The sequence below is a fragment of the Emydura macquarii genome, unplaced genomic scaffold, assembly GCF_026122565.2.
Source record: "Emydura macquarii macquarii isolate MOO-44397 ecotype Brisbane River unplaced genomic scaffold, CSIRO-AGI_Emac_v2 contig_1146, whole genome shotgun sequence".
NCBI classification, from domain to species: domain Eukaryota; kingdom Metazoa; phylum Chordata; order Testudines; family Chelidae; genus Emydura; species Emydura macquarii.
The window spans coordinates 12,871,516-12,892,484 of record NW_027131283.1 but is presented as its reverse complement, the minus strand read 5'-3'; the positions used below and the strand labels follow the sequence as shown (position 1 = coordinate 12,892,484).

The 20,969-nt window shown below is 52.4% G+C and overlaps 8 non-coding genes across 8 annotated transcripts; all 8 read left to right on the top strand.

Annotated features, from left to right (window-relative positions):
* The first annotated feature begins 1,228 nt into the window (after positions 1 to 1,228).
* TRNAW-CCA (transfer RNA tryptophan (anticodon CCA)) lies at positions 1,229 to 1,300 on the top strand. The gene has a single exon. It is a non-coding gene; the product is annotated as a tRNA-Trp (tRNA).
* A 1,342-nt stretch (positions 1,301 to 2,642) lies between these two features.
* Positions 2,643 to 2,714, top strand: TRNAW-CCA (transfer RNA tryptophan (anticodon CCA)). Its single transcript has one exon. It is a non-coding gene; the product is annotated as a tRNA-Trp (tRNA).
* A 1,355-nt stretch (positions 2,715 to 4,069) lies between these two features.
* TRNAW-CCA (transfer RNA tryptophan (anticodon CCA)) lies at positions 4,070 to 4,141 on the top strand. The gene has a single exon. It is a non-coding gene; the product is annotated as a tRNA-Trp (tRNA).
* A 1,356-nt stretch (positions 4,142 to 5,497) lies between these two features.
* TRNAW-CCA (transfer RNA tryptophan (anticodon CCA)) lies at positions 5,498 to 5,569 on the top strand. Its single transcript has one exon. It is a non-coding gene; the product is annotated as a tRNA-Trp (tRNA).
* A 1,356-nt stretch (positions 5,570 to 6,925) lies between these two features.
* Positions 6,926 to 6,997, top strand: TRNAW-CCA (transfer RNA tryptophan (anticodon CCA)). The gene has a single exon. It is a non-coding gene; the product is annotated as a tRNA-Trp (tRNA).
* A 1,356-nt stretch (positions 6,998 to 8,353) lies between these two features.
* TRNAW-CCA (transfer RNA tryptophan (anticodon CCA)) lies at positions 8,354 to 8,425 on the top strand. Its single transcript has one exon. It is a non-coding gene; the product is annotated as a tRNA-Trp (tRNA).
* Positions 8,426 to 9,780: 1,355 nt separating this feature from the next.
* Positions 9,781 to 9,852, top strand: TRNAW-CCA (transfer RNA tryptophan (anticodon CCA)). Its single transcript has one exon. It is a non-coding gene; the product is annotated as a tRNA-Trp (tRNA).
* Positions 9,853 to 11,207: 1,355 nt separating this feature from the next.
* Positions 11,208 to 11,279, top strand: TRNAW-CCA (transfer RNA tryptophan (anticodon CCA)). Its single transcript has one exon. It is a non-coding gene; the product is annotated as a tRNA-Trp (tRNA).
* The last annotated feature ends 9,690 nt before the right edge of the window (positions 11,280 to 20,969 follow it).

Genomic DNA, 20,969 nt, shown 5'->3' with positions numbered 1-20,969 from the left:
GGGCTGCCGCAGCAGCGGGGCAAGGCCGCCGGAACGCTCCGCAAGACAGGCACGAGTCCAAGCCGCAAACTCCTGATCCGTAGTCACGCACCTTATCCGTTGCCCCCCTGGGCCCTCCTCCCGGGCTTTTCTCCGGGCTGGCCCATGCCACCTTAGCGAGGAGGGAAGGTAGCGTGAGAGGACACGTTCTCTCTCTCAGGCCCCTCTTTCCTTTCCCAGGAAACTTGGACATAATGCCAGAAGAAAGGCATCTGCGAGCAAAGACAAGGAACGGGGAAGACGCAATTCCACGGCTGGGCGCCGAGTAGCCGAGAGTGCCCATGCGCATTGTCAAATCCTGCCTTTCCCAGTGTCCTTGGGCAGGGCAGTTTCTGACCAGCTTCAAAGCAGGGGCCTCCGTACGTGAAGCAAAGACGAGAACCGCCAGGCTATCGGAACTGAATACCGGTTTACTGGGGATGCCGGGGCAGAGAGCCGCCCATTGGCTGCCATAGCAGGCCCCAGAAAGAGGCAGAAAGACCTAGCTGGCATTGGCTGAAGGGACTGGCGGAAAGGAAACACTCTAGCTGCAGTCCTTGCGGGCTCCGGGGGCAGGGCCTTGGTTCTTCAGGGCTGGGGTTTTCCTCGGCCGGCCCCGAGGCCCCTTGTTCGATTTCCACGCAATGCATTGGCTGCCTTTCCCCGAGCCAGCCTGCTGTATGTGGTTGGCAGGGCATCTGCTCCAGGCCCGAAGGCTGTGATTGCACAGACCCGTGTCACTCGCTGAGCTGCTTAAGGGAGCCTCTTGGTATCTGTGTTACGGCTTTTTTGTCCCTTTCTTCCTTCTCGGGAAGCAGCGGTGAGGGTCCAGGAGCAGTTTGCTGAGGACTGTGCTGTTACGGGAGCACCATTAAGCCCCTTCCCGCGCTTTAGCCAGGGCCGCAGGATGTGCAAGCGCAGGCTGGGAATGCTTTGGCCACCAGGTCAACCCGCGTACGCTCAAGGTCCTGCTCTGGTGAGTGGAAAGGGACTGAAGGGTTGCTGATCAGGCACGTGGGGACGGTTCTCATCCTGGCGGCTTGCTTCCTGTGGAGCAGGGCCGAAAGGGCCTCCTTCTAGCTCCTGGCTCGGCCGTGAGATCGGGACGGGAGGGGACGAGATGGTGAGCCCTCGCTTGCTCGACAGGAAGGAAAGTCATTCTGCCCGTCCACCCACCAGGCCCGGCCAAAGGCGCCTCTTCTCACCAGCAGGCCTCGTGGCGCAACGGTAGCGCGTCTGACTCCAGATCAGAAGGTTGTGTGTTCAAATCACACCGGGGTCAGGCTGTGCTGCCTTTGTCCCCATTCATCCTCTCCCGAGCTGTGCAGGCCCTGTTGCTGTGTCCCCTTCAGGAACGCGGTGACCTTCTTTTTGCTTGAAAGAGGTCCCAGAGGAGCCGGTCAAGTGGAGGGCTGCCGCAGCAGCGGGGCAAGGCCGCCGGAACGCTCCGCAAGACAGGCACGAGTCCAAGCCGCAAACTCCTGATCCGTAGTCACGCACCTTATCCGTTGCCCTCCCGGGCTTTTCTCCGGGCTGGCCCATGCCACCTTAGCGAGGAGGGAAGGTAGCGTGAGAGGACACGTTCTCTCTCTCAGGCCCCTCTTTCCTTTCCCAGGAAACTTGGACATAATGCCAGAAGAAAGGCATCTGCGAGCAAAGACAAGGAACGGGGAAGACGCAATTCCACGGCTGGGCGCCGAGTAGCCGAGAGTGCCCATGCGCATTGTCAAATCCTGCCTTTCCCAGTGTCCTTGGGCAGGGCAGTTTCTGACCAGCTTCAAAGCAGGGGCCTCCGTACGTGAAGCAAAGACGAGAACCGCCGGGCTATCGGAACTGAATACCGGTTTACTGGGGATGCCGGGGCAGAGAGCCGCCCATTGGCTGCCATAGCAGGCCCCAGAAAGAGGCAGAAAGACCTAGCTGGCATTGGCTGAAGGGACTGGCGGAAAGGAAACACTCTAGCTGCAGTCCTTGCGGGCTCCGGGGGCAGGGCCTTGGTTCTTCAGGGCTGGGGTTTTCCTCGGCCGGCCCCGAGGCCCCTTGTTCGATTTCCACGCAATGCATTGGCTGCCTTTCCCCGAGCCAGCCTGCTGTATGTGGTTGGCAGGGCATCTGCTCCAGGCCCGAAGGCTGTGATTGCACAGACCCGTGTCACTCGCTGAGCTGCTTAAGGGAGCCTCTTGGTATCTGTGTTACGGCTTTTTCGTCCCTTTCTTCCTTCTCGGGAAGCAGCGGTGAGGGTCCAGGAGCAGTTTGCTGAGGACTGTGCTGTTACGGGAGCACCATTAAGCCCCTTCCCGCGCTTTAGCCAGGGCCGCAGGATGTGCAAGCGCAGGCTGGGAATGCTTTGGCCACCAGGTCAACCCGCGTACGCTCAAGGTCCTGCTCTGGTGAGTGGAAAGGGACTGAAGGGTTGCTGATCAGGCACGTGGGGACGGTTCTCATCCTGGCGGCTTGCTTCCTGTGGAGCAGGGCCGAAAGGGCCTCCTTGGAGCTCCTGGCTCGGCCGTGAGATCGGGACGGGAGGGGACGAGATGGTGAGCCCTCGCTTGCTCGACAGGAAGGAAAGTCATTCTGCCCGTCCACCCACCAGGCCCGGCCAAAGGCGCCTCTTCTCACCAGCAGGCCTCGTGGCGCAACGGTAGCGCGTCTGACTCCAGATCAGAAGGTTGTGTGTTCAAATCACACCGGGGTCAGGCTGTGCTGCCTTTGTCCCCATTCATCCTCTCCCGAGCTGTGCAGGCCCTGTTGCTGTGTCCCCTTCAGGAACGCGGTGACCTTCTTTTTGCTTGAAAGAGGTCCCAGAGGAGCCGGTCAAGTGGAGGGCTGCTGCAGCAGCGGGGCAAGGCCGCCGGAACGCTCCGCAAGACAGGCACGAGTCCAAGCCGCAAACTCCTGATCCGTAGTCACGCACCTTATCCGTTGCCCCCCTGGGCCCTCCTCCCGGGCTTTTCTCCGGGCTGGCCCATGCCACCTTAGCGAGGAGGGAAGGTAGCGTGAGAGGACACGTTCTCTCTCTCAGGCCCCTCTTTCCTTTCCCAGGAAACTTGGACATAATGCCAGAAGAAAGGCATCTGCGAGCAAAGACAAGGAACGGGGAAGACGCAATTCCACGGCTGGGCGCCGAGTAGCCGAGAGTGCCCATGCGCATTGTCAAATCCTGCCTTTCCCAGTGTCCTTGGGCAGGGCAGTTTCTGACCAGCTTCAAAGCAGGGGCCTCCGTACGTGAAGCAAAGACGAGAACCGCCGGGCTATCGGAACTGAATACCGGTTTACTGGGGATGCCGGGGCAGAGAGCCGCCCATTGGCTGCCATAGCAGGCCCCAGAAAGAGGCAGAAAGACCTAGCTGGCATTGGCTGAAGGGACTGGCGGAAAGGAAACACTCTAGCTGCAGTCCTTGCGGGCTCCGGGGGCAGGGCCTTGGTTCTTCAGGGCTGGGGTTTTCCTCGGCCGGCCCCGAGGCCCCTTGTTCGATTTCCACGCAATGCATTGGCTGCCTTTCCCCGAGCCAGCCTGCTGTATGTGGTTGGCAGGGCATCTGCTCCAGGCCCGAAGGCTGTGATTGCACAGACCCGTGTCACTCGCTGAGCTGCTTAAGGGAGCCTCTTGGTATCTGTGTTACGGCTTTTTCGTCCCTTTCTTCCTTCTCAGGAAGCAGCGGTGAGGGTCCAGGAGCAGTTTGCTGAGGACTGTGCTGTTACGGGAGCACCATTAAGCCCCTTCCCGCGCTTTAGCCAGGGCCGCAGGATGTGCAAGCGCAGGCTGGGAATGCTTTGGCCACCAGGTCAACCCGCGTACGCTCAAGGTCCTGCTCTGGTGAGTGGAAAGGGACTGAAGGGTTGCTGATCAGGCACGTGGGGACGGTTCTCATCCTGGCGGCTTGCTTCCTGTGGAGCAGGGCCGAAAGGGCCTCCTTGGAGCTCCTGGCTCGGCCGTGAGATCGGGACGGGAGGGGACGAGATGGTGAGCCCTCGCTTGCTCGACAGGAAGGAAAGTCATTCTGCCCGTCCACCCATCAGGCCCGGCCAAAGGCGCCTCTTCTCACCAGCAGGCCTCGTGGTGCAACGGTAGCGCGTCTGACTCCAGATCAGAAGGTTGTGTGTTCAAATCACACCGGGGTCAGGCTGTGCTGCCTTTGTCCCCATTCATCCTCTCCCGAGCTGTGCAGGCCCTGTTGCTGTGTCCCCTTCAGGAACGCGGTGACCTTCTTTTTGCTTGAAAGAGGTCCCAGAGGAGCCGGTCAAGTGGAGGGCTGCTGCAGCAGCGGGGCAAGGCCGCCGGAACGCTCCGCAAGACAGGCACGAGTCCAAGCCGCAAACTCCTGATCCGTAGTCACGCACCTTATCCGTTGCCCCCCTGGGCCCTCCTCCCGGGCTTTTCTCCGGGCTGGCCCATGCCACCTTAGCGAGGAGGGAAGGTAGCGTGAGAGGACACGTTCTCTCTCTCAGGCCCCTCTTTCCTTTCCCAGGAAACTTGGACATAATGCCAGAAGAAAGGCATCTGCGAGCAAAGACAAGGAACGGGGAAGACGCAATTCCACGGCTGGGCGCCGAGTAGCCGAGAGTGCCCATGCGCATTGTCAAATCCTGCCTTTCCCAGTGTCCTTGGGCAGGGCAGTTTCTGACCAGCTTCAAAGCAGGGGCCTCCGTACGTGAAGCAAAGACGAGAACCGCCGGGCTATCGGAACTGAATACCGGTTTACTGGGGATGCCGGGGCAGAGAGCCGCCCATTGGCTGCCATAGCAGGCCCCAGAAAGAGGCAGAAAGACCTAGCTGGCATTGGCTGAAGGGACTGGCGGAAAGGAAACACTCTAGCTGCAGTCCTTGCGGGCTCCGGGGGGCAGGGCCTTGGTTCTTCAGGGCTGGGGTTTTCCTCGGCCGGCCCCGAGGCCCCTTGTTCGATTTCCACGCAATGCATTGGCTGCCTTTCCCCGAGCCAGCCTGCTGTATGTGGTTGGCAGGGCATCTGCTCCAGGCCCGAAGGCTGTGATTGCACAGACCCGTGTCACTCGCTGAGCTGCTTAAGGGAGCCTCTTGGTATCTGTGTTACGGCTTTTTCGTCCCTTTCTTCCTTCTCGGGAAGCAGCGGTGAGGGTCCAGGAGCAGTTTGCTGAGGACTGTGCTGTTACGGGAGCACCATTAAGCCCCTTCCCGCGCTTTAGCCAGGGCCGCAGGATGTGCAAGCGCAGGCTGGGAATGCTTTGGCCACCAGGTCAACCCGCGTACGCTCAAGGTCCTGCTCTGGTGAGTGGAAAGGGACTGAAGGGTTGCTGATCAGGCACGTGGGGACGGTTCTCATCCTGGCGGCTTGCTTCCTGTGGAGCAGGGCCGAAAGGGCCTCCTTGGAGCTCCTGGCTCGGCCGTGAGATCGGGACGGGAGGGGACGAGATGGTGAGCCCTCGCTTGCTCGACAGGAAGGAAAGTCATTCTGCCCGTCCACCCACCAGGCCCGGCCAAAGGTGCCTCTTCTCACCAGCAGGCCTCGTGGCGCAACGGTAGCGCGTCTGACTCCAGATCAGAAGGTTGTGTGTTCAAATCACACCGGGGTCAGGCTGTGCTGCCTTTGTCCCCATTCATCCTCTCCCGAGCTGTGCAGGCCCTGTTGCTGTGTCCCCTTCAGGAACGCGGTGACCTTCTTTTTGCTTGAAAGAGGTCCCAGAGGAGCCGGTCAAGTGGAGGGCTGCTGCAGCAGCGGGGCAAGGCCGCCGGAACGCTCCGCAAGACAGGCACGAGTCCAAGCCGCAAACTCCTGATCCGTAGTCACGCACCTTATCCGTTGCCCCCCTGGGCCCTCCTCCCGGGCTTTTCTCCGGGCTGGCCCATGCCACCTTAGCGAGGAGGGAAGGTAGCGTGAGAGGACACGTTCTCTCTCTCAGGCCCCTCTTTCCTTTCCCAGGAAACTTGGACATAATGCCAGAAGAAAGGCATCTGCGAGCAAAGACAAGGAACGGGGAAGACGCAATTCCACGGCTGGGCGCCGAGTAGCCGAGAGTGCCCATGCGCATTGTCAAATCCTGCCTTTCCCAGTGTCCTTGGGCAGGGCAGTTTCTGACCAGCTTCAAAGCAGGGGCCTCCGTACGTGAAGCAAAGACGAGAACCGCCGGGCTATCGGAACTGAATACCGGTTTACTGGGGATGCCGGGGCAGAGAGCCGCCCATTGGCTGCCATAGCAGGCCCCAGAAAGAGGCAGAAAGACCTAGCTGGCATTGGCTGAAGGGACTGGCGGAAAGGAAACACTCTAGCTGCAGTCCTTGCGGGCTCCGGGGGGCAGGGCCTTGGTTCTTCAGGGCTGGGGTTTTCCTCGGCCGGCCCCGAGGCCCCTTGTTCGATTTCCACGCAATGCATTGGCTGCCTTTCCCCGAGCCAGCCTGCTGTATGTGGTTGGCAGGGCATCTGCTCCAGGCCCGAAGGCTGTGATTGCACAGACCCGTGTCACTCGCTGAGCTGCTTAAGGGAGCCTCTTGGTATCTGTGTTACGGCTTTTTCGTCCCTTTCTTCCTTCTCGGGAAGCAGCGGTGAGGGTCCAGGAGCACTTTGCTGAGGACTGTGCTGTTACGGGAGCACCATTAAGCCCCTTCCCGCGCTTTAGCCAGGGCCGCAGGATGTGCAAGCGCAGGCTGGGAATGCTTTGGCCACCAGGTCAACCCGCGTACGCTCAAGGTCCTGCTCTGGTGAGTGGAAAGGGACTGAAGGGTTGCTGATCAGGCACGTGGGGACGGTTCTCATCCTGGCGGCTTGCTTCCTGTGGAGCAGGGCCGAAAGGGCCTCCTTGGAGCTCCTGGCTCGGCCGTGAGATCGGGACGGGAGGGGACGAGATGGTGAGCCCTCGCTTGCTCGACAGGAAGGAAAGTCATTCTGCCCGTCCACCCACCAGGCCCGGCCAAAGGCGCCTCTTCTCACCAGCAGGCCTCGTGGCGCAACGGTAGCGCGTCTGACTCCAGATCAGAAGGTTGTGTGTTCAAATCACACCGGGGTCAGGCTGTGCTGCCTTTGTCCCCATTCATCCTCTCCCGAGCTGTGCAGGCCCTGTTGCTGTGTCCCCTTCAGGAACGCGGTGACCTTCTTTTTGCTTGAAAGAGGTCCCAGAGGAGCTGGTCAAGTGGAGGGCTGCCGCAGCAGCGGGGCAAGGCCGCCGGAACGCTCCGCAAGACAGGCACGAGTCCAAGCCGCAAACTCCTGATCCGTAGTCACGCACCTTATCCGTTGCCCCCCTGGGCCCTCCTCCCGGGCTTTTCTCCGGGCTGGCCCATGCCACCTTAGCGAGGAGGGAAGGTAGCGTGAGAGGACACGTTCTCTCTCTCAGGCCCCTCTTTCCTTTCCCAGGAAACTTGGACATAATGCCAGAAGAAAGGCATCTGCGAGCAAAGACAAGGAATGGGGAAGACGCAATTCCACGGCTGGGCGCCGAGTAGCCGAGAGTGCCCATGCGCATTGTCAAATCCTGCCTTTCCCAGTGTCCTTGGGCAGGGCAGTTTCTGACCAGCTTCAAAGCAGGGGCCTCCGTACGTGAAGCAAAGACGAGAACCGCCGGGCTATCGGAACTGAATACCGGTTTACTGGGGATGCCGGGGCAGAGAGCCGCCCATTGGCTGCCATAGCAGGCCCCAGAAAGAGGCAGAAAGACCTAGCTGGCATTGGCTGAAGGGACTGGCGGAAAGGAAACACTCTAGCTGCAGTCCTTGCGGGCTCCGGGGGGCAGGGCCTTGGTTCTTCAGGGCTGGGGTTTTCCTCGGCCGGCCCCGAGGCCCCTTGTTCGATTTCCACGCAATGCATTGGCTGCCTTTCCCCGAGCCAGCCTGCTGTATGTGGTTGGCAGGGCATCTGCTCCAGGCCCGAAGGCTGTGATTGCACAGACCCGTGTCACTCGCTGAGCTGCTTAAGGGAGCCTCTTGGTATCTGTGTTACGGCTTTTTCGTCCCTTTCTTCCTTCTCGGGAAGCAGCGGTGAGGGTCCAGGAGCAGTTTGCTGAGGACTGTGCTGTTACGGGAGCACCATTAAGCCCCTTCCCGCGCTTTAGCCAGGGCCGCAGGATGTGCAAGCGCAGGCTGGGAATGCTTTGGCCACCAGGTCAACCCGCGTACGCTCAAGGTCCTGCTCTGGTGAGTGGAAAGGGACTGAAGGGTTGCTGATCAGGCACGTGGGGACGGTTCTCATCCTGGCGGCTTGCTTCCTGTGGAGCAGGGCCGAAAGGGCCTCCTTGGAGCTCCTGGCTCGGCCGTGAGATCGGGACGGGAGGGGACGAGATGGTGAGCCCTCGCTTGCTCGACAGGAAGGAAAGTCATTCTGCCCGTCCACCCACCAGGCCCGGCCAAAGGCGCCTCTTCTCACCAGCAGGCCTCGTGGCGCAACGGTAGCGCGTCTGACTCCAGATCAGAAGGTTGTGTGTTCAAATCACACCGGGGTCAGGCTGTGCTGCCTTTGTCCCCATTCATCCTCTCCCGAGCTGTGCAGGCCCTGTTGCTGTGTCCCCTTCAGGAACGCGGTGACCTTCTTTTTGCTTGAAAGAGGTCCCAGAGGAGCCGGTCAAGTGGAGGGCTGCCGCAGCAGCGGGGCAAGGCCGCCGGAACGCTCCGCAAGACAGGCACGAGTCCAAGCCGCAAACTCCTGATCCGTAGTCACGCACCTTATCCGTTGCCCCCCTGGGCCCTCCTCCCGGGCTTTTCTCCGGGCTGGCCCATGCCACCTTAGCGAGGAGGGAAGGTAGCGTGAGAGGACACGTTCTCTCTCTCAGGCCCCTCTTTCCTTTCCCAGGAAACTTGGACATAATGCCAGAAGAAAGGCATCTGCGAGCAAAGACAAGGAACGGGGAAGACGCAATTCCACGGCTGGGCGCCGAGTAGCCGAGAGTGCCCATGCGCATTGTCAAATCCTGCCTTTCCCAGTGTCCTTGGGCAGGGCAGTTTCTGACCAGCTTCAAAGCAGGGGCCTCCGTACGTGAAGCAAAGACGAGAACCGCCGGGCTATCGGAACTGAATACCGGTTTACTGGGGATGCCGGGGCAGAGAGCCGCCCATTGGCTGCCATAGCAGGCCCCAGAAAGAGGCAGAAAGACCTAGCTGGCATTGGCTGAAGGGACTGGCGGAAAGGAAACACTCTAGCTGCAGTCCTTGCGGGCTCCGGGGGCAGGGCCTTGGTTCTTCAGGGCTGGGGTTTTCCTCGGCCGGCCCCGAGGCCCCTTGTTCGATTTCCACGCAATGCATTGGCTGCCTTTCCCCGAGCCAGCCTGCTGTATGTGGTTGGCAGGGCATCTGCTCCAGGCCCGAAGGCTGTGATTGCACAGACCCGTGTCACTCGCTGAGCTGCTTAAGGGAGCCTCTTGGTATCTGTGTTACGGCTTTTTCGTCCCTTTCTTCCTTCTCGGGAAGCAGCGGTGAGGGTCCAGGAGCAGTTTGCTGAGGACTGTGCTGTTACGGGAGCACCATTAAGCCCCTTCCCGCGCTTTAGCCAGGGCCGCAGGATGTGCAAGCGCAGGCTGGGAATGCTTTGGCCACCAGGTCAACCCGCGTACGCTCAAGGTCCTGCTCTGGTGAGTGGAAAGGGACTGAAGGGTTGCTGATCAGGCACGTGGGGACGGTTCTCATCCTGGCGGCTTGCTTCCTGTGGAGCAGGGCCGAAAGGGCCTCCTTGGAGCTCCTGGCTCGGCCGTGAGATCGGGACGGGAGGGGACGAGATGGTGAGCCCTCGCTTGCTCGACAGGAAGGAAAGTCATTCTGCCCGTCCACCCACCAGGCCCGGCCAAAGGCGCCTCTTCTCACCAGCAGGCCTCGTGGCGCAACGGTAGCGCGTCTGACTCCAGATCAGAAGGTTGTGTGTTCAAATCACACCGGGGTCAGGCTGTGCTGCCTTTGTCCCCATTCATCCTCTCCCGAGCTGTGCAGGCCCTGTTGCTGTGTCCCCTTCAGGAACGCGGTGACCTTCTTTTTGCTTGAAAGAGGTCCCAGAGGAGCCGGTCAAGTGGAGGGCTGCCGCAGCAGCGGGGCAAGGCCGCCGGAACGCTCCGCAAGACAGGCACGAGTCCAAGCCGCAAACTCCTGATCCGTAGTCACGCACCTTATCCGTTGCCCCCCTGGGCCCTCCTCCCGGGCTTTTCTCCGGGCTGGCCCATGCCACCTTAGCGAGGAGGGAAGGTAGCGTGAGAGGACACGTTCTCTCTCTCAGGCCCCTCTTTCCTTTCCCAGGAAACTTGGACATAATGCCAGAAGAAAGGCATCTGCGAGCAAAGACAAGGAACGGGGAAGACGCAATTCCACGGCTGGGCGCCGAGTAGCCGAGAGTGCCCATGCGCATTGTCAAATCCTGCCTTTCCCAGTGTCCTTGGGCAGGGCAGTTTCTGACCAGCTTCAAAGCAGGGGCCTCCGTACGTGAAGCAAAGACGAGAACCGCCGGGCTATCGGAACTGAATACCGGTTTACTGGGGATGCCGGGGCAGAGAGCCGCCCATTGGCTGCCATAGCAGGCCCCAGAAAGAGGCAGAAAGACCTAGCTGGCATTGGCTGAAGGGACTGGCGGAAAGGAAACACTCTAGCTGCAGTCCTTGCGGGCTCCGGGGGCAGGGCCTTGGTTCTTCAGGGCTGGGGTTTTCCTCGGCCGGCCCCGAGGCCCCTTGTTCGATTTCCACGCAATGCATTGGCTGCCTTTCCCCGAGCCAGCCTGCTGTATGTGGTTGGCAGGGCATCTGCTCCAGGCCCGAAGGCTGTGATTGCACAGACCCGTGTCACTCGCTGAGCTGCTTAAGGGAGCCTCTTGGTATCTGTGTTACGGCTTTTTCGTCCCTTTCTTCCTTCTCGGGAAGCAGCGGTGAGGGTCCAGGAGCAGTTTGCTGAGGACTGTGCTGTTACGGGAGCACCATTAAGCCCCTTCCCGCGCTTTAGCCAGGGCCGCAGGATGTGCAAGCGCAGGCTGGGAATGCTTTGGCCACCAGGTCAACCCGCGTACGCTCAAGGTCCTGCTCTGGTGAGTGGAAAGGGACTGAAGGGTTGCTGATCAGGCACGTGGGGACGGTTCTCATCCTGGCGGCTTGCTTCCTGTGGAGCAGGGCCGAAAGGGCCTCCTTGGAGCTCCTGGCTCGGCCGTGAGATCGGGACGGGAGGGGACGAGATGGTGAGCCCTCGCTTGCTCGACAGGAAGGAAAGTCATTCTGCCCGTCCACCCACCAGGCCCGGCCAAAGGCGCCTCTTCTCACCAGCAGGCCTCGTGGCGCAACGGTAGCGCGTCTGACTCCAGATCAGAAGGTTGTGTGTTCAAATCACACCGGGGTCAGGCTGTGCTGCCTTTGTCCCCATTCATCCTCTCCCGAGCTGTGCAGGCCCTGTTGCTGTGTCCCCTTCAGGAACGCGGTGACCTTCTTTTTGCTTGAAAGAGGTCCCAGAGGAGCCGGTCAAGTGGAGGGCTGCCGCAGCAGCGGGGCAAGGCCGCCGGAACGCTCCGCAAGACAGGCACGAGTCCAAGCCGCAAACTCCTGATCCGTAGTCACGCACCTTATCCGTTGCCCCCCTGGGCCCTCCTCCCGGGCTTTTCTCCGGGCTGGCCCATGCCACCTTAGCGAGGAGGGAAGGTAGCATGAGAGGACACGTTCTCTCTCTCAGGCCCCTCTTTCCTTTCCCAGGAAACTTGCGCGCCTCTCTCCCTTCGCACAATTCCTAGTGGCAGAAGGTGACAAGTTGCCCAGTGGGATAGCTTCCCACAGTGCACTGTTCTTACTGTTGATACCAGAGCACCAAGTGTAGACGCACTTTGTCAGCACAATGACTGCTATGTGGACTGGTGCTAGCATTGTAATTACAGCTCATTTTTATTACCGATGTAACTATCATCGACAAATCTTTCTAGTGTAGACAAGGCCTCCGTGATGATCCACTCAAGCAAGAGGGAGTTGTCACCCCTCCCTAGTCAACCAGCAAAGTAATTGAAGGTTCTACTGTCATATCCCAGAGCAGTCAATGGAAACTCAACAACGATAAGAACAAATAATTGAAAGCACATACCTGGTAGAAAAGAAACTCTGCAACATGGCCAGGGTTCGCTCTGTCTGGGAACAGAAATAAGAGACTGCTCTCAGCATAACAGTGTAGGGGAAAGCACTCTGGATCCGTTCATTGAGGAAGATCCCTGGCTAAAGGAGAAGTGGGTTCATAACGTGAAACCATGTTGTTGTGAAACCAGCCAGCTCTGCACTAGCCTAAAACTTTGTGGGGATATCTACGCTATTAGGCTATGTCTACACTAGAAAGTTTTGTCGACACAAGTATTGCTGGCATACAGCCACAGCTGTAATTAAATCGCTGTTGCATGTCTTCACTGTCTGCTTGTGTCAGTGAAGCGCGTTCACACTATCAGCTCTTTTGTCGACACAGGGAGCAGTGCACTGGGGGTAGCTATTCCACTGTGCAGCTGCACACAGGGTGCTTTGGGAAGGGTTTGCAATGCCGCATGGGGCAGGCACAGCGTCACATGATGAAGGTTTCTGAATCCCAGCGTTCCATGGGCATCCTACTAGTTTAACAGCTGCTGTAAAACTGTCCTGTCAGCCAAACTGACATTGCTGAACACAAACATAAAAAGCCCATGGAAGTGAGGTGGGGAGGGAGAGTGTGTGACAGAGAGAGTGTATGTGTGTGTGTGAGCAAGAGAGAGAGAGACAGACAGACAGTGTGTGATGTGGGACAGTGAGTATGTCGCACACTGTCTCTTTAAGTTCAGACAGCAGCAGCTGGAAATAACCAATCTTGAGGCAGAAGCTGCTGCACACACAGTTTGTGTCCCCCATACCTCACCCCATCGCAGTGGAGACTGGTACAACCCCAGGGAGAGGGGTACACAGCCCCTGCCTCCCTCCCTGGTTCTGCACAGCACATCAGGAGTTACCCACCTCCCTGTAGTTTAAGGCAGGCAGGACTTTGTTTGCTGCAACTGTGGAGTGAGTTCTCCACCGTGAGTTCTTTGAAAACTTCCTGGGGGCTTTGAAAGGGGAGGGACGGATGACTGCAGGGCAGCCAATTTCAAACTGCTTACCAGAGCAGTCACAATGGGCATTGTGGGATATGTCTGGAGGTCATTTACATGATATAACCAAGGGTGTTGCCTACACTGATGCTTTATTGCTTAAACTTTGCTGAAAAAAACTCTATGCCTCTCAGCGAGGTGGTTTTCTTTTGTTGAAAAAACAGGGCAGTTTTCTTGGCAGGAGGGGGATTGCAGTGTGTACACCACTTCTGTTTTGCCTAAAAAAGCTGACTTTGGTTGACAAAACTCTCTAGTGTAGACCAGCCCTTAGATAGTTACCTTTTCTAATGATAAGTGTAGACCTAGCTTCATGTTCTATGATTTTGTTTTATATTGTAGCCACTTGTTTCTAGCTGAATATTCTCTTTCTTAAATTAACTACTTCTGTTTTATTATAAGTGCTCACAAATGCTGTGTGGCTTACAAGAGTGGTGGCTTATGGCAAAACTGGTAAACAGGGGTACATTGCAACTTTGAGTGCAAAGGTTCTGGAAATGCTCTGAGTAGCCAGCGGTTAGGGGCTGGAGATTACAACAGGAATGATTAAAAGGGTTTTGAGGATTGGGGAGCACCAACTGTAAGCCTGCAAGGCAAAGGAAGGGCTGGCCTAAGCCCAGAGGAGTGTGACTGAAGGGCTGGTAGTAACAGGGAACTGATACCCAGCTACCACACAAAAGACTCCCTCACGCTGGAGGAAGGGGTAACAAGGTGAGTCTCCATCCTGGGGTACCCTGCGAAGCATCACAGCAGGATATGTTTCTCTCTCACAACTGTTTCATTAAGTTTTTTAAGATCCACCCAGATTCATATTTTCCCATTTTTCTTTATACCAGGTATTATCTGCACACACCATGTAGTTGGCTCAGAGTTTTTCTCAGTCATGCCCTTCTTTTCCATTCTCTTTGACTCAGTCTCTACTTTATGAAGTAAGGGATAGGAATTCTGCAGGGCACATGTACACTACATGTACATACACTATATGGCACAATGGTACAGCAGTGTTTGTTAAGATTATCTCTATTCAATTCCCTTTTAAAAGTCCAGTATCACCACATATTCCATCAACGTCCACCTTTCTCACTAGACCCATCATGGCAACCACGCTTCAATGGAAGAGAGTGCCAGTCTTCTAAACATATACACATTACAATTAAAGCTTTTCTCTTGTATGTTGGTTCTGTGGAAAATTGTTCGATACAGATCAAAATACCTCCAGGGCTATTAGGACAGTATCTGCAGGTTTCAGCTCCAGGAGGGCTTGAAGGTGATTTTAAGTCCCTTCTGAGATTACTATTACATCTGCACCTGATTCTATTTTAAAATTAATAGTATTTTCACAAATATTCAGTTCCACTTCTAGGCTGGCTCTGTCATTACACATGACTGATCCCAGAAAAAAATGCTTCTTGACTCTCAACAGTCATTTCCCATACTGCCTTTGATAGCAGCAAAATGTCCAGTGATTTTGCATTTACAGCATTTGGCTCCGCCAGCTGGGTAATCACCTCTTGGAGTGTGATCTTTCCCACATTTTGTGCATCCAGTCTGAAAAGTGTTATATGTTGCCTGGGGCTTACCCCACATTTCCTTTGAGGCTTTATTATAACTGCTTTTTGCAGTTGTACTAGATCTTCTATCAGGACTGTAAGTTACTTCCTCTAGGTTTCTTTCTGGCAGGCACTGGCGTCTATCGTGATTTTTAAATCACCTTTAATTGTCTTGCCATTTTTATTGCTGTGTAAAGAGTTAAATTTCTCTTCTTTTGTGGATTTTCTGACAATCCCTTGTCTAAAATGTCAATCACTGCTCTGTCTCCAAAGTATGCTTCTTTGTTTGTCTTTAAAATCAGTTTTCTGCCATGTCATACGTCTCATAAAAGATTCCACAGCCTCCCTATGTTTTTCAACACGTTGGTAGAAACATGGTCGCTCATAAAACATATTACGCTGAGGTATAAAATGCTCCTCACTCTTAGCCAGTACTACAGCATAATTCTTTTTATAGCTCTCCTCGCCAAAGGCAGAGGATTTAAAGATATGTTCAGCTTTCTTGCCGAGGGCATAGACTAAGGAACACACCCGAACCTCCTCTCTGTTCTTGTGGAGATTAGTTGTGATGCAACAATGTGCAAACCACTTCTTCCAGTCAAGCCAACATGATGCTGTCAAATTGAAACGTTCTGGTGTGCGAAACTTTGGCATTTTGATGAAAATTCTGCAGTTTCTATTGTTCTTCTTCTGACACCAGCACAGGTTAGTCACACAGAGACAAAGGCAAAATGGACTCCAGCAACACTCTTCACGCTCAGTAAAAGTGTGCAGCAGCATTCTTCACACAGCGCCACCTAGTGACTAAACATTATAATGCAGTTTAAGCTTTCCATCATGGTTGCAGGTATCAGGGCCAGAGAAGAGGAGCGATTCCTGTTGGCAAGGGGTGAAATAAAAGTTAACAGGGCTTGGCCAAGGGATTTTATACACAGAATTGGAAGATTTTGATTGTGGACTATGTCTATGCCTTTTTATGTTTGAGGAAGAACTATGCATATAAAAAGAATCACCCAGAATCTAGTGGATTTCATTTAGAAAAATGTTTGTTGGGGGGGGGGGGGGGGGGGTTCCATTAAAACACAGAGTGCCTTTATTTGGGTTAGAGGTGCGGGGGGGGGGGGGGGGAGTCACAAGAGCCCTGTGCCACAGACATTCATCCTTTTGTCACCTCAAGGCTGGTTAAAGCAATATACTTTCAAAGGAGCTAAAAATCATCTGGAAGTTGTAGCAACAGCAACCAGTTTCTTTAACAGTATTTCCCCTAGGGAGCATGTTAGCCCTATGTATTACGATTAGCAGTTGGTGCCCACTAATATCTGGGTGAAATTAAAAGTATTTATGATCTGTAAAATGACTGAAATGGCATGGGCCATGCGTACCTTGCAAGCTACATCTAATATGAACAAAGGCACTCATGCTAGCCCTTTAAATGAAAGAAGCCTCTGGCATGGTATACTCTATGAGAGGCCCTTGCTTCCAAAATTCATTCCTCCCTCTCCATTTCCAGTCTGCCATATAATTAATTTGATAGCCTTCAGAGTATAGAGCAAAGCCTGTTTGCTGAGGCTTGTCCTGGGCATGGATAGTAGTGGGATTCTGAGTAAGGCTGTAGGATAGATAACTCGAGTCAGTCATTTTGGCATTTGTTGTATGCAGTGTTGTTGTAGCCATGTCAGTCCCAGGATATTAGAGAAACAAGGTGGGTGAGGTAATGTCTTTTATTGGACCAACTTCAGTGGCTGAGAGAGATAAACTTTTGAGCCACAGAGCTCTTCCTCAGGTTTGGGAAAGATACTCCCAGCGTCAAAGCTAAATATAAGATTGAATAAATAGTTTAGCATTGGGCAGATCTGTAAGTTTTACTTCAATTAATACATTTTAGAAGTTTAATAAATACTCTGCCCTCAAATCCATAGCATAATCCAATTTTAATTTTATACACTTGAAAGTGAACTTAGGTCATTATTATAATTTAGTACATTTTACTTGACCATTGTGGGGAATTCAGTATTTATTGAGAAAGTGTCATTTTGCACAGTTACTTAAAGGGTTAGAGTGGGGTTTTCAAAAGTACTCATTATTGGCCTACCTCTGTTCCCATGGAAGTCAATGTTGAAACTCCCAGTGACTTCAGTGGAGACACAGACCAAGAGCTTTTCAAAATCCCACCCTTACGTTTTTATTTTGGTTTCTACATTGTCTACCTCCATCATGGTATTCTGACTTTTATTCAACTATGATAGCCACTCAACCATTAATAGAAGCATGAGATTTTGTTTATAAATACTTAATGATCTATTTCAAACAGATGAATGCTTCATGAAATGACTTAAGTAAAAGGGCACTACCACAGCCAATTATAGACCGTGGGCACTACTTAAAATACTTATAAAAATAAAGTTTCTTGATGTAAGCTTTACCTTTTTATTCTCCAAATAAAGCACGAACAGCATCCTAGTGGTAATGCTTTGGTGCAGACTTATAGGAAATAAAGTGAGAAGAAAGTTTTGATTTTGAAAACTGATTCAAAGCTTTCTATGAAAGTGATTACAACAAACACCTGCACATGAGAGGTAAAATAATTGTGTTACCTCTCTTTACCTGCTACAGAACTTGGAGTATTTACAATGTGAATGAGTAGTTACAAAAGAAAAAGAGCTCTGTGTATCTCAAAAGCTTGTCTCTCTCACCCACAGAAGTTGGTCCAATAAAAGACATTACCCCGCCCACCTTGTCTCTCTATTTTCAAAACTATCATTTTATTCACTTAAACTTTCCATCTAAATCTGCTATCTAGTCATCAGTACATTAGATTTGTTTTTAAATGATATGTGCAAAGAAAATAATAATACTAAAAAAACAAAACCCAGCTGTTTGTAGAGATGACAAAGTTAAATTCTGCAGGATAGGAAATATACATTCATTTAATGCGGCAAAAAGTTTGTTTCATTTCCCAGACCAGAGCTCGTGTTGGAATGCAGCCAGTTAGCTAGTACAGAGAAAAACCTCAAGGCAAACAGTTTCATTACATATTAATTTATGAAGTGCTTCAAAACGGAGGCACATTTACATATAAAGATATATAAAGTTATTCAACCTCTAAGACAGTGATTTCAGATGCAATTTAAGAACAATCCTAAAGCTCTCAATAGAGTGACTCAGTAGAATTCAGTGAGGTTCTGCATCATTTAATAAAGAAATGTGTGGCAAGGGAGGTGCTTGCAAATATATCTTTTGAACCAAGAGATTTTAGGGAATGGTTAATGTGTGTTTAAAGTATGGCCCTTGTTTAACTAATTTTAACTAACACTTTAATATTTTCAGAGCAGTTCAGCTCTTGGCAGACAGAGCCAGAAGTTGTTGGCATTCAGTAGTAATACTCCTGTGACACAGATAAGGTATATGACCACATGCTTAGAAACCTTGACTGTCAGCAAACCTGACATACAATGAGGTAGAACTCATTGTGCTCCATATGAGATGAAGGAGATTCTACATTAGCTCTTATGGCCAAAGCAGAGAGCCTCTTTTCAAGAAAGCCACAAGAGAGCAAAGCAGTGACACGCCCCTCTGCTCTAAGTGCTGAGAGTTCCCATCCAGTAGAGAGCAGTAACACACAAGCCAGCATCCTGTAAAATGTTAGAAATGAGGAAACAGATTTCTCCCCTAAGACTCCTCTAGTAGTAAATGGATACCTTTGTGATACACTGAGTTGTCAGCATGTGATAATCCTGTGATGCAGTCCCAGCTAGCAAGATGAGTTAAGAGTCCTATCTCAAACATTATTATCAAGTTTTTGTAAACTGAAGCAACACAGATGGCACATCTGGTTTAGCAGATGAAGACTGAAACCATCTGTATGCACATTTGAGTTACATAAACCAATCTATTTTAATTGCAGCAAATTGTTGATTAATAGGAGAGCAATATTCATAAAACTATAAAGACGTACATTTAATTTATTTTTAAAGGAACTTCTTCCTCCTCTAGCAAATCATTTTGGACCATTCAGTGCAGTCTTGATTTCATATACAAGTTGAAGTTATGAAATAGGAGGGAATCCCAACAGCTAGATTTAAAAGTTAATATGTTTCATAAATGTTAGAGGACATTTAAAATAAGTTACATATTTTCCTCATGCTTAGTGTTTCCTTTAAAGAACAGGGCTGGCTATGTTAATTGACATACACCCTTGTGCTTGCTTCAAGTGGAGACAAGAATTAATTGTTACATTACTTTGCACTTGCAACTCCTTGGAAGCAAAACCAGACCCGTCAGTGAAGGCAAGCTGAAGACCCAGGCAGATTGAAAGGCTTCCAAAGCTGCTTTGTAGAGTGAATTCCTTTAATGAACAGGCTATTAAACATTTTTTTTAAATTATATAAACACTTCACAATCAGCTACTGGCAGACAGATAAATATTGTGCACCAAAGAGGAAATTTGGGAGAGCTACAATAGCGTAAACCTTCCCTCAGAACTGTAATACGTGTGTTGGGTGGGTTGGATCTATGGACTTGACATTTTCGGTAAGTTAAGATAAATATTCCTATTTATTCTTCTTTGCAGAAAACAATGGGATTTCCAATAGCATGTGTAATGAGGGAGGGAATCAAAGGATAAATAACTATATGCAATGTAGAGGAGCCAGTTTTTCTATTTTGAATGGTTACTAGGTGAGCACACAATGCAGACCTCTCCTCCCAAAGGCAGAGAACAAAGAACCTGAATGTTTAATTTGTCATCTTAGTGAAGATGTGGGAAAATAACCAGATGGTCACCCTACATGATCTCTGTACATTGCATGTGATCCTTTGGACCAGAGGTGGTCATGGCTGAATGAATGACAACAACCATTCAAAGGAGATTTAGCCATTTTACCTATGTTGGGGGATGGAGGAGGGGTGATGATACACGGTACAGAACAAGAACTAGATTTTCTGAATAATTTAGTATGGTCACTGTAAAATTTTAAAGCTTGCCTCACATCCAGAGTACCGCAGAGCATGGTTTATATGTAGACAAGAAGATGAAATGAATTTTTGTGACCTATAGAATACAGAGTATATTTTAGGGATAAAGGCTGTTTATTCTTTGCCCACCTGTGCTCTCTTGAGGTGTCCAGAACTTCTGTTCTATTGATGAAGCTCCAAACTCCAAAAGTCTCCTTACCAAAGTGATTGTCAGCAGGACGACCTTTAGAGAGACTATAAAAGCACTTCTAAATATGGGATCAAAAGGATGCTTAGTATTAGATTTTAGTCTCCAGGCTGAGTTTCCATATTAGCCTAAACCTGATGTGTGAAACAGTTCTGAAAACTCTGATGTCGAGATGAAATGATGTTTTACCCTCACTTGCTGCTTCTAGCATGTTGGAATAAGTCACCAGTTTTACCCTTGCTTTGACTAGATCCATGCTAATGTCTTTGCACCCTGCCCTAAATAAATAAACCTGTAACCTAAGAAACGTGCATATGAATACATCTGAATAACCTGTTTTAATTGGTGCCTCTCAAATACCAAGCAGCTAATTTTGTTTTCTTTGGACCTGGCTGCTGAACTGATCCTTCTATAGAATTCCCATTGTCACAGGCAAGTGTCATATGAGATGACTGAAACAGTTATTAGAGCAGTGGTCCCCCAATCTATGGAGCACATGCCCCTAGAGGGATGTGGAGGAATGATTGGGGAGCACAGCAGGGGTGGGGGTGCAGCAAGGGCAGGAGTGCAATTCAGTCCCGCTCTGACCCCACCTTCAGCTCCAGCCACAACTATGGCTCCCAGCCGCAGCCCCTGCCCCAGTTCCAGCCCCGGCTCCGCTCCTGGCAGTGGCCCCTGGTCCCGCTCCCAGCCCGGATCCCAATCACAGGTCCTCAGGGGATGCAGACCGAGTACAGAGGGGGGCACAACTGAAAAAGCTTGGGGAAACACTGGACTAGAGTGTGCAGGGGAAATCTAGAACAGGGCACTCACCTCTAAATGCAAGACATTTCACTGTGGGGGCAGAATTCAGGGGGCTTGATTAACTGGTGCAAAATACATAAGAGTGGCCATACTGGGTCAGACCAATGGTCCATCTAGCCCAGTATCCGGTCTTCTGACAGTGGCCAATGCCAGGTGCTTCAAAGGGAATGAACAGAATAGGGTAATCATCAAATGATCCATCCATTCCCTGTCATCCAGTCCCAGCATCTGGCAGTCAGAGGCTTAGGGTTGGTTCACACTGACCCCGCGATTCGGCAGCAGTCAACGGGAGTTACGCAAACTACGCAGATTAGTTTGCGCAACTGACATTGACTGCTCAGCTTCCCTTCTGCGTGCTGTTCACACTGCGCTGAGCCAACAGGAACAGCGTTCTCATCGACGCAGCACTACGCTACTTGAGGGTGTGGACTTACT